This window comes from Maylandia zebra, linkage group LG18, assembly GCF_041146795.1.
Source record: "Maylandia zebra isolate NMK-2024a linkage group LG18, Mzebra_GT3a, whole genome shotgun sequence".
Classification (NCBI taxonomy): domain Eukaryota; kingdom Metazoa; phylum Chordata; class Actinopteri; order Cichliformes; family Cichlidae; genus Maylandia; species Maylandia zebra.
In genome coordinates this window covers 29,922,242-29,937,736 of record NC_135184.1, presented here as the reverse complement: position 1 = coordinate 29,937,736, position 15,495 = coordinate 29,922,242, and the positions used below count along the sequence as shown (strand labels likewise).

The following is a 15,495-nucleotide window of genomic DNA, read 5'->3' as shown; positions in this document are numbered from 1 at the left end:
TGTTTCCATTTAGATACACTCAAAGTTGAGTTCTTCACTCAGGTAAATTCAAAGGAGACCTTCACAATGTCGCATTTTTAAACCTCAGCCTTAACACTTTGGTCAGTGGGATGTTGTGTGTGTTCAAATATTTGAATTAAATAAAAAAAAGCTGAAAGCATTAACTTAAATGTGGGCTGTGACATACTTAAATCGAAAACCCTAAGAGTGATTCCCAGGCATGAGTGATAGTATAAAAGTCTGGACAGAAGATTTTTTTTTAGAAATATTTCACTGTCTTGTGAAAGTTCACTAAAATGCGTGGGTGTGAATGAGATTTCTGAGAACTTAATGACTTATCCAGTACTGGAAACTGGTGATAAATACATAATAGATAGATAAATGAGCTGAATATTTGGAAAAGTTAAGGCAAAGGACTGGCACAAGAGAAGCCTATCACCTGCAAATGTGTGTGGATATGAGAATTTAACTGACGAGATGTCATTAAATATCTCTGTAAAGAAGATCAGGTCAGTATTAAAGGTCATGCTAAAAACAACCAAAAAACTACAAAGAGACATATAATTTGTAACATTTTCTTGAAGGATTTTTCAATTTCAATTAAATTTTATTTCTACAGCGCCTACAGACTCTACAGACCCTACAATAATACATACAGAGAAAAACCAATCATATGACCCCCTATGAGCGAAGAACTTTAGGGACAGCGGGGAGGAAAAACTCCCTTTTAACAGGAAGAAACCTCTGGCAGAACCACGCTCAGGGAGGGGCAGGGCCATCTGCTGCGACTGGTTGGGGTGAGAGGGGTTTTTATCTCACTGTACATGAATTTCTTTCACTTTCCCCTGAGAACACAAAGTCATAGTGGCAATCGTTGATGTTTGATATATTTGTTAACTTTGTTAAATAATTCTTCGTTTCTTTTTTTTTTTATTGCTTTAGTTTCATTTGTTCTTTAACCAGGTTTTACAAAATGCTGCCCATGGTGTTGGCACCTTGTCCTGCTTCTTGCATCTCCTGCTGTGTTTCTGCTCTGAGTGGTTCACACAATAAAGAGGTTGTTGACCAGGCAACCTATCTCTCCATCTACACACTGATGGTGGGAGGGGGAGCCTGCTGTGTGATATGAATCAGATACTGCCATGATTGGAATACAATGACCTGGCAACACAATCTCTCTCTCTCTTCTCTCTCTCTGTGTCCATGTCTCTCTCTTTTTCAGAACAAGGTTATCAACAGAGATTATCTGGTTAGGACAATGGATGTAGATAGTGAAGACTTTACCTACAATTCATAGCTCAGTTTTCCCTGTATGCCATTTTTACATCATGTTATTACTGTAATGATGGCTATGAAATTAATAGCCAGAGGAAGAGAGCTGCCCTGTGGTATGGACATGATAATGCACAAGTGAGATATTTGCCTTTGTTGACAATTAGTCACTATAATAATTACATAATAATGTCAAGAATCTGCAGAGGACATTAGTATTTTATCTGTAAATCTTACATAATATCACTATAGAGGCAAGAGAAATGATAATATAGTAATGCACCTGCAAAAGTAGGTCATACGATGTTTTATTCTAATGAATTATTTGTCAAAACCCTATATGCTATTATATAGTGTATGTATAATATGTCTAATAAAAATTGAAGACCTTTTTTTCTCTGTAATTTCATCACTGAAGGGGCAGCTGTGGCTCTGGTGGTAGAGCGGGTCCTTTTCCATTTGGAAGGTCGGTGGATTGATCCCTGAGCCCCCCAGCCCACATGCCTTCTTGCACAAGTGCGTATGCAACTGTGAGAAAGCGTTTAGGCATAGATAAAAACACTGTGTGATTTGCGGTAGAAAGTGCTTTGAGTGCTCAATTGAGTAGAAAGGCACTATATAAGAACCAATCCACATCCCATACTTTATGTTGAGCTCTGGACAAGTCAAATTTTGAATGAACTGCCTCAGAATGCTGTGAATACTCACACTTTAAAGTGCTGAGTGTCACCGAATAAGGACCAGTCTAATAAGTCTATTTAGGTTACGCAGTGTTTTAACTTAGATCTCGCTTTTGTGACTGTCACCACCTATAACAGCATGTAAATTTGCTAATACCTGGGAACATTACATTTAGGCTCGCACAGATCCCACCGGGGTGAGAGACAGCCTGGTTCACCTGTGCCCGACGGATACAGCCACTTAAAACGGCTGGCTGGTCTTTGACAGGCCCATGGCCGATCCTCGGCCTTTCCCCAGCCAGTGCTGAACCTTTCCGTAAAACATTGATACAGATATTTGTCTGAAGCAAATATTAACTCGAGTTTGTTCAGACTGAACGAGCAAGCCACAAGGCCGAAAGTGACACATACAGGCTGCGGTTATTGCTGACTACTGCTGCTGAATATAAAAAAAGAAAAAGATTCTTTAATGGCACTGAAAATGTTTTTATACGAAAAACAAAACCTAAATTCAAATGCCCCTTGATTATTACTGTTAGCTCAAATACATTTTGTAAAAACAGTATTTTGCACAATCGGAACAAATCTCTGAGGAATACTTACCAAATCATGTTTGGTAAGTATTCAAATCATATTCATAAATCTGTAACTTGAGCTCAGTTAGGGAAATCGTTTGATTCTGAGTCTTGCACAGGAAGCAGTAATTCGTGTGTTGGATCGGTCAGTATGAGGTTATTAAAAGTTTGTCCACATCACATGCATCATCATCTGAATATAAAACCTTAATGAAGCCTGTTGAGGCTGCAGTAGCCGAGGACGATAACGGGCTCTTACTTTTCTGAGCCGTGGCAGAGTCAATCACTTTACAGACTTTACGGCTTGACTATCCACCATGAATCTTTAGCAATTAGGCAGAGAAATGACGGTGGGGGGGGGGTTAGGGGCACTGAAGGGGAAGGCGTGGTGTGTTGGAGGTACGCTATTATATCTCAGAGTGCCAGGTGAATGCACTCGGAAGACTGTAATGTCGCTCAGCGTGTTCAGGAAATGGAACATTTTGGAAAAAGAAGCTCTTTGATCAGTTAAATGTTGTGTGACGAGAACAGTGGCTGGCAGGTTCACCTGAGAGTGTTAAATCTGGCTTGTAGCAGTCAGTAAACACAAGCTGTTTGTGTGAGCACTCTGCCGGACCAAATGAATACTGGAGACAAGGAGCTGAAACTGTAATCATGCTCATACCAGAGCTGCAACATGATAATGATATCTATAAAGCTTTACGAGGTCACTTCTGGTAAGTCACTGGTTCCAAACCTGGATGTTGGGACCCCCCGAGGGGTCATGAGATCAGTATGAAATGTTGCTAGATGTTTGAAATGGAACTTTTTTATCATCTTGGCTCCCTGCAGCTGGTGACCTGGCCAGGTTGTACTCTTGCAGGAGATGCAAGGTGCAAGACAATTTTTTGCAAATATTTTTGCAAAGTACTTTCTGACAGTCAATACATAAGTAATACAATCTTTAGCAAGTCTCTCATTCTGCAGATGACCTCGCACTCCACCATTACAAACTGCAGCTCTCGATATTAATCCTTGTTCTCTGTAGCTTTGATTAAAAACCACTAAATAACTACTACAGTACAAACTCAGATAAGAACTTCTTAGACACCAGTTGTAGTCTAAGAAGTTGGAAGGTTGGATGGCGTAGGTTGGACCATAGGGAAGAAGTACTTCACAGCAAGTGAACTTTCAAAATAAAAGTGCTTGAGGTTTCTTCCTTTTAAAAGGGAGTTTTTCCTTCCCACTGTTGCCAAGTGTTTGGTCAAAGGGGAATCAACTGATTAATGGGATTTTCTCTTTGTTTTTATAGGGTCTTTACCTTACAATTAAAAGTTCCTTGAGGCAACTGTTGTTGTGACCAGGTGCTGTATAACTAAAACTGAATTGACCTCAATAGTCACTGCAGCTGGCCATTAAAAAATTCCCCCCAAAAGGCTGCTTAAACCTCAGTTTTTTACAAGGTTAATTTAAGGGTTTTCAGTGCACAGGTGAGGCAGATCATGTTAGATTTGCATAATCCAGCTAGCAGTTTCCCCCCCTTTTCCAGTCTTTCAACTATTTGAAGTTTACTAATTACTAGTTGTGGCTTGTGGTTACGGTTAGAAAACTGTTATTATTAGAATGGACTTGTGTATTGGTGGACTGGGCCCACTGAGAGGTAACAGGTCATCAGAAAATGCACTTCTTTTCCAAACCAAAAATGGTTTCCAAACAAAGTTTGTTTCCCTTTAAAGTACTTCCCACAGACATGTGCTACTCTACATTTTACTGTCATAACTCCAACAATTAATCTTGTAATTTAGCATAATCTTAAAGGTAAATGCAGCTGCAGACAACACGTTGTTCTGTTTGGTGCAGCTGAAAACACACTCTATAGTGTATCATAAAAATGCTCATTTAAAAATCTAAATTTCACAAATAATTATTTTTATTTTTCAACGGGTAATGACGTCAGACCTGCAAACAAAAACTGGATGATGTAAGTGTATTTTTGTCATGTATTTTTTGCCACACCCTTTGCAGTCCCTATTTAGAAAAAAGTAACATTATTGCTGTTCTCAAATCATCCAAATGTAACTCAAAGATGACATAGTAACTCCTCTGGTTTACAGTCATTTACATGCTAACATTAACAGAAACATTGGCTAAATAACTTCACTTGGTACAAGTGCCAAAAGTGTCAGCCTTTCCATTCGTTCGGTGTCATGATGAATAGTTCACCGACAGGAAACATAACTGTTACTAACTAATGGTGATTTTTTTCCTCTGCACCTTCTCAATATCTCACTTCCTCATCATGAACCAATGACTGCCAAAATGATATAAGCCTGCTGACAACAAGTTACATTTCCCTGTCCTACATTATCTGCTCTGCCGGTTAACCCCCTAATGTCCATCACATTAAACTTCTTATATTGAGGCTAGCCAGCTTCTCAGTTTCAAGGGGGATCAGTGAGCGAAAGCCCTATAGTCCATAAGAGAAAACACAGGAATTAGCCCTAGATTAGGGATCTAAACGGCTATGCAGCCCATGGTGGCTGGAGATGTACTGGTAGGCTGTGTGGGGGCTAATTCAGCCGGCAGTGGGAAACCCCACTTTCTGCCAGGTCATAGAGCAGAAATCCACAGACAACTGACAGGAGCAAACATTATGATGTTAGCTGGTGAAAAACATAGATTTTTTTTTTTTGGGGGGGGGGGGGGCGACAACGTGATGAATGACATTAATTACTCCACAGTTGAGAGCTGGAGAAACAGCCTGGGGCTGATCGAGAAAACACACTGTGGCGGTGGTGGTGCTTTTAGTGCTCAACATGGAGCACGCAGGCAGCAAGGTGCTCTTCATCCGTCCTCATGCCTCAGTGATGGCTGAGGGAAACTACAATACGGAGCGTCCACACGCATCGCTCTGCAAAGACAACACAAAGACGGTGCAGCCGGCGCACGATGTGCCGCTGACACCCGTGATAATCACGAGAACATCGCTCTTATTTAGGTCAGCCTGAAAGTAGCCTAATACCATTTTCACATCAGCCAGCCCCCTCCCTCCTCCGACCCCCACACTCCCCGGCCTGATGGATGGACGGCGAGTGAAGCTGAAATATGGGGGTTCCATTTTCATTCCACGAGCAATGCAAGCGCACCACAGCCCTTTATCGCATCATGCCAAAAGCAAAACAGACACACACACGCGCGCGCGATCCACACCACGCCTCGGAATAAACTGACACAAAAAAGAAAGAAAAAACCCCACCAAACATCTGGCACACACTTCGACACACACACACACACACACACAATAAAACATGCAGCCATATTCCCAGCACGCTGCCATGCTCTGGCAACAAACAAAAAAAATTCTAGGCATTTGCACAAATGGGAGGTGTGAGACGAGCGGAAAGAGGACTCTGGAATGACATTGCGCCTGCTTACTGTAAAATAAATTCCCTCGGGGAGGATGGAGAGCCTCCTTTTTTCCCTCTTGACTCCCCTCCTTTCCGACGTGCGAATTTCCCGAAATTCAGACCATGCAAAACAGGTAGTCAGTCATTCCACCCCTCCGAAGTATTTGGTCCTGCTCGGCGGTAGTGCGAAAGGAGAAGGCACAACCAGCATCCGAGAGAGGAGACAGCCAGCTGTGGGGAGGAAATGAGGAAGGAAGGAAGGAGCGGCCGGGCCGGAGCACTGCGCACAGGAGAGAAGGCAAGGAAAGCGGCAGAGGTGCTCTCTCTCTCTCTCGCTCTCTCTCTCTCAGTTCACAATACAACATCACCCTATCCTTGCTAGACAGACGGACAGACGGCTTGAGTACCAGAGTCCGCAGCGACACCCACTGGTGATGAGAGGAACTACAACATGGAGATGATAAGTTCCACGGAAAGGCAGCAGCAGCTGGAAGAGACAAGCATGTCTCACTTATGTTACTGCAGGTACTTTTGTCTTTTAACAGTATATTTTACTAGAAAAGGTCACATTTTATTCTGTTAAATAGGCCGAAGACACTTATTACACATTTGTGTCTTGATTTAAAGAGTTGGCTATTTTGGGGGTAGAAGACAGCCCTAGAGACTGCCATGTATTTCACACTGGTTTTTATTTTTCTATGCATTTCCATAAATGTCTTTAAACAATCTTCCCACTGGCACCCTGAAGCCTGAAAGGTATTAGTCCCAACAAGCTGCAACTGTAGAAAAGTTTAACTGTTTTCATTAAAGTAAACAAAACATATTTTCCATAACTTAAGAACTTCCAGTGGAAAACAACAAGGTCAATGCTGCCTTGGTTATAGAAAAATTGGAAAGATGATTAAATTATAGATGGTAAAGCTGCAGCACAACAAAGTAAGGGTTTATAAAGTATATTTTGGTTTCCTAATCTGTAAAATTGTACATTCATATTGTTCAGTTGTTTACACAGATGCCATTGTAGGAACAACAAGGAAGCCTGCAGTGCGAGAGCACTAATGGGGTCATTAAGATAAGATGGGGTCTGATTATTTAAGACCTTGTATGTGAGGAGGAGGATTTTGAATTCAATTCTGGATTTAACAGGAAGCCAATGAAGGGAAGCCCAAACAGGAGAAATCTGCTCTCTCTTTCTAGTCCCTGTCAGGACTCCTGCTGCAGAATTTTGGATTAACTGAAGGCTTTTCAGCGAGTTTTTAGGACATCCTGATAATAATGAATTACAGTAGTCCAGCCTGGAAGTAATAAATGCATGAACTAGTTTTTCAGCATCACTCTGAGACAGGATATTTCTAATTTTAGAGATGTTGCACAAAGAAGAAAGCTGTCTTACATATTTATTTAATATGTGCATTGAAGGACACGTCTTGGTCAAAAATCACACCAAGGTTCCTGACAGTGTTACTGGAGGCCAAGGTAATGCCATCCAGAGTAAGAATCTGGTTAGATACTATATTTCTAAGATTTTCAGGGCCGAGTACAATAACCTCAGTTTTATCTGAATTAAGAAGTAGAAAGTTAGCGGCCATCCAGGTCTTTATGTCTTTAAGACATTCCTGCAGTTTAACTAATTGGTGTGTGTTATCTGGCTTCATGGATAGAAGCCAGATAACACACACCAATTAGATGGGTGTCATCTGCATAGCAGTGAAAATGTATGCTATGCCTTCTGATGATACTGCCTAGGGGAAGCATGTATAATGTAAACAGAATTGGTCCTAGCACTGAACCCTGTGCAACACCATAGTTGACCTTAGTGTGTGAAGAGGACTCTCCATTTACATGAACAAACCACTGCAGCACAGAACCTGTAATACCTACAGCGTGCTCTAATCGATGTAATAGGATATTATGGTCAACAGTATAGAACGCTGCACTGAGGTCTAGCAGGACAAGCACAGAGATGAGTCCACTGTCAGAGGCCACAAGAAGATCATTTGTAACCTTCACTAAAGCTGTTTCTGTGCTGGGATGAGCTCTGAAACATGACTGAAACTCTTCAAATCATTTTTTTGATATGAAAGGAAGATTGGAGATTGACCCGTAATTAGCTAAAACCGCTGGGTCAAGAGATGGCTTTTTAAGTAATGGCTAACTACAGCCAGCTTGCAGACCTGTGGTACATGGCTGATTATGTGGGTCCATTTAAGGGAAAATAAACTGGCTTTCTGACTGTATTAAAACCACTTGCCCCACATTGTGTAGGTCACAGACCTAATAAATAAATTCATTAATTAACAAACAATACATTTTTAAAAATACTTCAAAGTTACAGAGAGAGACTAAAATGGATTATTTCCATTGTTTTCCATGTTTTCCATGGTTTGGTCCTTTGACCTAATCATTAACAACAAAGTCTTTTGTGAAAGCATAATAAACCAATATTGCTCCCATGGATTCTGCATGACTGCATAATTTCTAGAATAAACCTTTGCCCACAGTGCTCTTAAAATATATTCTCCTGTATTAGATTTTATACAGTAAGCGTATGTCTCAAATGTAAACTAAGGTGTGCTAATAAGCCAGCTTTAAAATGCCAATAGTTAATACTGAAGGGATCGTTCACTCACAGTATTGGAAAACAAGAAGAGAACATCTCTAAAAGGCAAGTGAATTGCAGAGAGCTGTCTCATATCAATAAGCTCCTCATTTGCTGGTGCAGCTGTTTTGCACGGCTACGTTTTCCTGGGGAGAAGTCTAATTAGCCAAACTTCATATACCTGTGTGAGCTGGAGTGTAAAAACAGAGCGCTATCAAAAACAGCTTTCAGTCAGAGTCAGGAAACATTTTTAATAAGCTGTTTGTTTAAACTGTCTCGACCTGGCTCAGAAACCGTGGCGAAAAAGAGTGAGATGCAGGGAAAAGGTTAAAAAAAATACTTGAAATACTTCAAAAACATGAAAGCAACATAAAACAAAGAAAAAGTCAGTGTTATTAGTAGTGAGGATGTGTGAGTGGATGGGTTAATAGTGTGGTGTTGGAGATGCTAAGTGGTACAAACTAAAAAAAGATGCACGTGAGACAAGAGCTTCACTTGAAAACTGCTTATTCTAATATTGACTCTTGTTTGGTGTGGTTTGTTGGATTGGATGATTGAAATGAAATGGCAATTTTACTATTAATTCATTAACAAACAGAGGGCACAGTGGTATGTTGAAGAACCACACAGGGCCACAAAAGCCTGGCACCTGCTCCTCACTGGTCACCAGCGTTTGTTGCACACTGCTGTGGGATGACATCCCAGTCTTCAATCAGTATTTGTCGACAATGTCATGACAAGTCAGCCAATGTGGATGTGTTGGTCACTCTTGCATGAACATCACGCCCAAGCTGATTCCACAAGTGTTCAGTGAGGTTGAGATCCGTGCTAAGTTTACATGGCTAGCATCTACATGGCCTTTGGAATGAAAATGTGTGGCAGCCTGGGCCGGTTCTAGACAGGCAGAGAGAAATGTAAATATTAACAAAACTTAAAAAAGTAGGCCAAGTTACAAAGAAAAAGGCAATAAACCAAGTCTTGAAAAATAAAACTGAAAAATAGAAATACAGAATAAAAAAAAAATCTCCATCCGGATCTTTACAACCAAAAACATAAAATCTATCTTAATTAAATGGCCTAATTCTCAAATAAATTTGCAAAATAAAGTATGAATAAAGACATTCATTTCATGGAAGCTCAAATTAACAGAGTCACATTAAATGCAGATCATTGCCTGTTACACTGCACCATAAAGATAGGTTAATAAATTGAATTTAACTTAACCACAATACTTTCACATGGGTTCTTTCCAGCTTGAAGGCGGTGGCAAGATGAGTCAAAACCCGCGGTCAACCCGCTTCGTTTGATTGTTGTCAAATGCCACCATATAAATGAAATTCACTTGACCTGAATGATCTGTATGGGTGCATATGTTAGAAAAAGGCAGCACAATAATAATATTACAGCAGTAATTAGTGCTATATGACAAACTAATAAAATACTAGAATTGTATCTACCAAAAGACTTCTTGGTTAGGTTAAACTGCACTATAAACAATGTTATTTGCCACATAATTCCATGATTCCAAAAGGCACCAACACTACAAACATGGCTGAGCGGTTCAGTTCAGTGACTCTGATTCATAAACGTGCAGCCTAAAAGACAATGACCAGCTACAACTGCTGGTGCTGACACACTTGTCAGCCTTATGATGTGCTGGTATACCCCATATGTGTTTTTTTATGAAAAGGAGAAATATCCATAGAAATCAAAATGGCTTTTTGTGTCAGCTGTAAAGTTTTTGTGTGTGTTTATGGGGATTGACAAACTTTTGAAGCCACTGTCAGTGGCTAAAGAGAGCTTAGTTTTGCTGTAGTTTTTCAGTTTCAGAGGTTGTAGCTTGGACTGAAGCAACCAAAGAGGCAGAGGAAACTGTTTCTTTTAGTGGTTCATACAAGGCACTGCTCTACAGCCTGAACTTTGGCCTTGACAGGACATGCTTGGCCCGTCCGTCTTGTTCGCTCACACACTCATAGTTTTCAAGCTTGAACCACCAAATCAGTGAACAGCTACAGGTTTAAGGTGAGCATCCCAACTGAAAAGCCTTGCATGTCACCAGTGACCTGTTCAGTGAGACAACGAAACGTAGCAGGTGCCTTCCTCAGCCTGTAAGCTACTGGTTAGATAAGGGTGGAAAGCAGAATGGTAAAAACTCTGTGCAAACACTGACAGACCAGGGTTCAAATTCTTGCTGGAGCAGAGAGGTTTCACCTTCAACTCAGAAATCAATCAACAGCCCAGGCAGCGATGGCACTACATCCCGCTCGGTTTCGCTCACCATGAAGCAAAAACTCACATCATAAAAGGCCTCACTGATGCCTCCTTAACATATTTCACCCCACTCTGCATCCCAGCCAGCAGAGACCAACCCCAGCCGCTTTGTTAAATTATCTGTAAAGACTATAATACATGCACAGAGACACATGCCAAATCAGGACAAAGCCTTTCCTAGAGGGAGTTTGAACACAAAAGGAGACTGGAAAAAGTTTGTAACCCAGTTGAATTGAGTGCTGTATATCCCTTCCATCTCTGGGTCTGTCTATATTCGTCTGCCTTTCATTCAGTTTGTCTCTTTATTTTTTGCCTCTGTTCCTCTTTGTCTAGCATTTCTTTGTTCAGTCAACTGTAAGCCATTTCTAAATGCCACAGTCAGCGGCATCAGCAGCAAACTAAATCTCGCACACATTGTTCTCATATGCATCGTTTGCTTCATTGAACAAGAAATTACTTTGGATGTTCAGATTATCTACACGTCACAACCAAAATGTCAGACCACGACGCTTGAAGAAGCAGAAGCACAAAATATCACTAAATAGAATCAATTTATTTAATAATGCATTTATGTTGCCACGATGTTACTTTTCCTGCAATGCACGTTTCCCTTGTAAGTATGTATTTATTCATGTGTTTGCTGTATCACCGCAAGTATGCAATCTATTTCTGCACTACACTCCATCTGAGCTATTCTTATCTGTAGCCCAGCCTCTGCTGCTCTAATGAACTGACATCTCCACAGGGATCATTAAAGTTTCATCTGACCTAATCTAAAAATTGAAGTCCCCTTAAGCAAGGCACTTGTCTGCTCCAGTGGAGCTGCTCGGTGTCCATCAGCGGGAGAATGTGCTGGTACTGAGAAGCCTCTCGCAGGTGTCACGATAAGCATGTATGCGCGTGTAAAGCACGATGCTGAAGGAGGGAGCATACAGACACACACACACACACACAGACTAAATATATGAACCCATGTGACTTGGACTGAAAGCACAGGATGGTGGTAAGACTTGTGATTATGTAGCCGTGCGGTTTTTTGAGAGGCTTTTGAAAATGGCATCCAAAGTGAACACAGAGTGTGTCCAACACACTGACACACAGTCACATGACAGGGAGACAGAAACTGATACAAAGATACAGATACAAACACAACAATGACAAAAAGATTTATCGTAGCTAAACATTCGTCGCCATAAAGGCCCATTCAGGAACTTACAGATGCACACGTATATGTGTTTTGAAGATTTGATCTACAGACCCTATTTGCATGGCTGTGATACAGACTGACCACATTTGATCACAGGCTTTTGCATTTATGTGGTAGTGATGAGCATGTGCATCATCATCATCCTCATAAGACCCACAAACTCTCCAGTTATCCATTTTAGGTTTGTTGAAAACTAAACAAGCACATTTTTAGACACTTCTTATACGTGCATTTTGACCTCACACTTTTTCTTTGCCAAGTAGGAATAACACATAGTGGGTTCTCTGTTACATAGTGGAAGACACGTGATGCATCTTAGCCAAATTGTGCTATCAGTATGCAGAGCAGGTAAGCAGAGCTGGTGCTGGTGTAGCAGTGTGCAGGTGTGAGAGTCCGCTGTGTGGGCTTTACTTTTTGTCCCTGTTTGAAGCCATGCTACAAACGTGGCTGTACGCCTCTTTGATCCAAACTCAAATCTCTCAACAACAACTAGCTCAATCTTTTGACTTTGACAACTACTTTTCCTCTAGCGCCACCTTGAGTCCTTTTTTTTTTTTTAACATTTTGAATAAAATGTCTCAGCAGCTGTTGGATGGATTGGCATAAACCAAGCAACCCCACCCCCCACTACCACAGGGTAACATTTCAGCTAGCATTTGTCCAATAGCTGGTTTAAGTCCAAATCCCTGAAAAGCTAATGTCATTCTCATCAGCCTCAATTGTATTTTTGTGTTACTGCCATAGTAACACATGTCTAAGATAACCATGATCATTATTTCATGACTATGCCAAAATTATAGGTTTGAACTTTACAAAAAGCAAATATATCTTTTGTACTGCACAGTCCAATAGATATATTTGCAATTTATTTTGGAATGAAAGCTACAACAAATTTTTTTTTAAAGTGCTATGAAGCAAAATGTGCCTTTCGAAAGGAATTACATCACATGTCAAAAGGGTATGGAGAACTCAAAACCATTCCCAAAGGGCTTGCCAAGATGAGACTGTCCTCTAGCTGCCAAGGTGGCCAGCTGGTGTTACCCAGCCAGCCTCTTCACATCTAGTTAGGAAAATGATGACAGCTTTTAGCCTAACTCAAAATCTCTGCCATGGCTGCTGGATGGTACCTTCTGGGAACAGGGAGCAAAAAACACTTTATTTAGACTGGCTGTGGACTATAGTGCAGTTGAAACACTGCATGGGCAGTGTCAAGGTGTCATGAGTTCAGCCAGTAATGCACATTTCCAAAACTATTACACATTCTTAACATTAGCTTGTTAGCACTGAGATTTTTGACCTAAATTTTTGATTATATTATATTAATGATAATAATAAATGATGATTTAATAGCCTGTCAGTCCATTTGACAGTTTTCGGTTAGATAACATGTCTTGGATTGAATTACAGAATGCACCTTTAATTTCTAAGCAAACTAGTGCACTGTATTTGATTCTAATACAATTTGATGATTTTATTTTTCAAACAGGTTTTAATTTAATTCAGTTTTATTTATATAGCCTAGTGCCTGAAAACCCAATCAGACGATCCCTTATGAGCAGGATTTGGCGAAAGCGGGAAGGAAAAAATCCCTTTTAAAAGGAAGAACCCACTGTCAGAGCCAGGCTCAGGGAGATTCAGCCATCTGTCACAAAGATAAAAGGAGAGTAACTTAATGCCTTTATCAAAATATCTGATTTTAAATAAACACTTATATCAGACACCTTTAATCTCCTCCCTTGCAGCAACACCAAACAGCAGCACACTTATAACTGCACTACATCTTTCCATATATAAATATGTATTCTTCCAATTCATTGTAGTGTGAAGAAATATTTTTAAAAAACCCAAACAAACATATAAATACAATATTCATCTGCAAAAATAATGTCTTTTACTTGGATCTATTATCTTTTTTAACCTGTTCCATCTGTGTCATTAAAAATTCACAGAAAACTGAGATACCATAAAACAGTAGAGCTCCTGGTTGCAATTAAAATGTAATAGACAAAACTGGAGAGATGAATGTTTAGATTATTTTTTATCAGCAGAGCTGCTCCTCCTCTGATAAATTCCTGTGCAGGTTCGCAGGTCTACTCAGATCATCGCCAACCTCGTCTTCTGTAGTGAATAAAACATGCCACTGCTTTCACTGAGGTCTGAATTGTGTCCTTTTCTGCGGAAGCAGCTTGTAAGGAAGGTTAACCTCAATGTAAAAAGAAAAGAAAAGAAAGAAGCTCGTGGAAGAAGGTCGCATCAGGAGAGGCTGAACTGCTATCTTATTAAAGATACAGCAAGAAGATAATGCAGGTTTTATTGATCCACTCCAAACTAACACAAATCATACACAGTTGTTGAGATGTGCAAGACAGCAAGCACAGGGACCAGACGTCAGTCTTTGTTTCAGGTAACCCGTACAGATTTGGCATTGCAGTTGTCGGGTATGCTTGTTTTTGCAAGGTTTTGACTCTAGTAGTAGTAGAGCAGTATCCATGCAGATTACTTACAACAAAAATCAACTACCACAGAGATGTAATGAACCTTTAGATGGGTTTTGTTACATGTGGTATAAAACTAACACAGAATTCCATAAAAAGAACATCATACCAGCAGTAAAACACAGTGGTGGCCGTGTGACGGTCTGGGGCTGCTTTGTTGTTTCAGGGCCTGGGCGACTCTCTGTAACTGATGGAAACATGAATTTTGCTGTCTACCAGAAAACTCTGAAGGAGAATGTCTGGTCATCAGTTCATGCCCTGAAGCTCAAGCACACATGGATTATGTAGCAGGACAATGATCTGAAACACACCCAAAAGTCCATGGAATGGCTTGAAAAAACAAAAAGGTTTTGGAACGGCCTAGTCAAAGTCCAGACTTAAGTCCAGTTGAGATGCTTTGACATGACTTTAACCTCCTAGGACCTGGTGTCCACATATGTGGACATCACATTTTCGGATGTCTAGACCAAAATACTCAATTTTACAAGGGCCTGATATCCACTTACGAGGACATTATACTGCCACTTTTCTATCGAAATTTTAAATAAATATCCTCATATGTGGATCTAATTTTTGTCAGAAAAAAAATCAGGTAAAAAATCTGGAAATTCTTTGTTTTTACAATCATCGGGTCCCAATATGCCCAAATATCAAAGGGAAATTAAAAATGCATGCCATGGAAGAGTTCGGGTCTTAGGAGGACAGGTCGTTCATTCTTGAAAACACTCCAGTGTGGTGGGCCAAAATTCCTGCAGTGACATGAAAGACTGAGGGTGGGTTTAGTGATACTTTTTCACATAGGCTAAGGTAGGTTTGGCTTTCTTCCCCGTAGTAATAGAAATATTAATTTAAAAACTTTTGTATTTACTCAGTTTATATTGGTCTAATATTAAACTTTGTTTGATGATCTGAAACATACATGTGTGAAAAATATGCAAGAAACTAAGAAATCAAGAAGGTGACAAATACTTTCCCACAGATATGTAGCGATGTACTTTAAGTATTCTTAA

The 15,495-nt window shown here is 40.3% G+C and overlaps 1 protein-coding gene across 10 annotated transcripts in view; it reads right to left on the bottom strand.

Moving 5' to 3' along the window:
* Positions 1–6,258, bottom strand: part of ctnnd2b (catenin (cadherin-associated protein), delta 2b) — a 240,754-nt gene extending 234,496 nt beyond the window's left edge. For 8 of the 10 annotated variants that reach the window (XM_024806086.2, XM_024806088.2, XM_024806089.2 and 5 more), the window contains exon 1: positions 5,942–6,257. The gene's annotated coding sequence lies outside the window, so the exon portion shown is untranslated. Of the gene's footprint in view, positions 1–5,941 lie in introns of all 10 variants that reach the window. The other 2 variants (XM_024806087.2, XM_076876378.1) reach the window with 1 other exon arrangement.
* Positions 6,259–15,495: the final 9,237 nt, after the last annotated feature.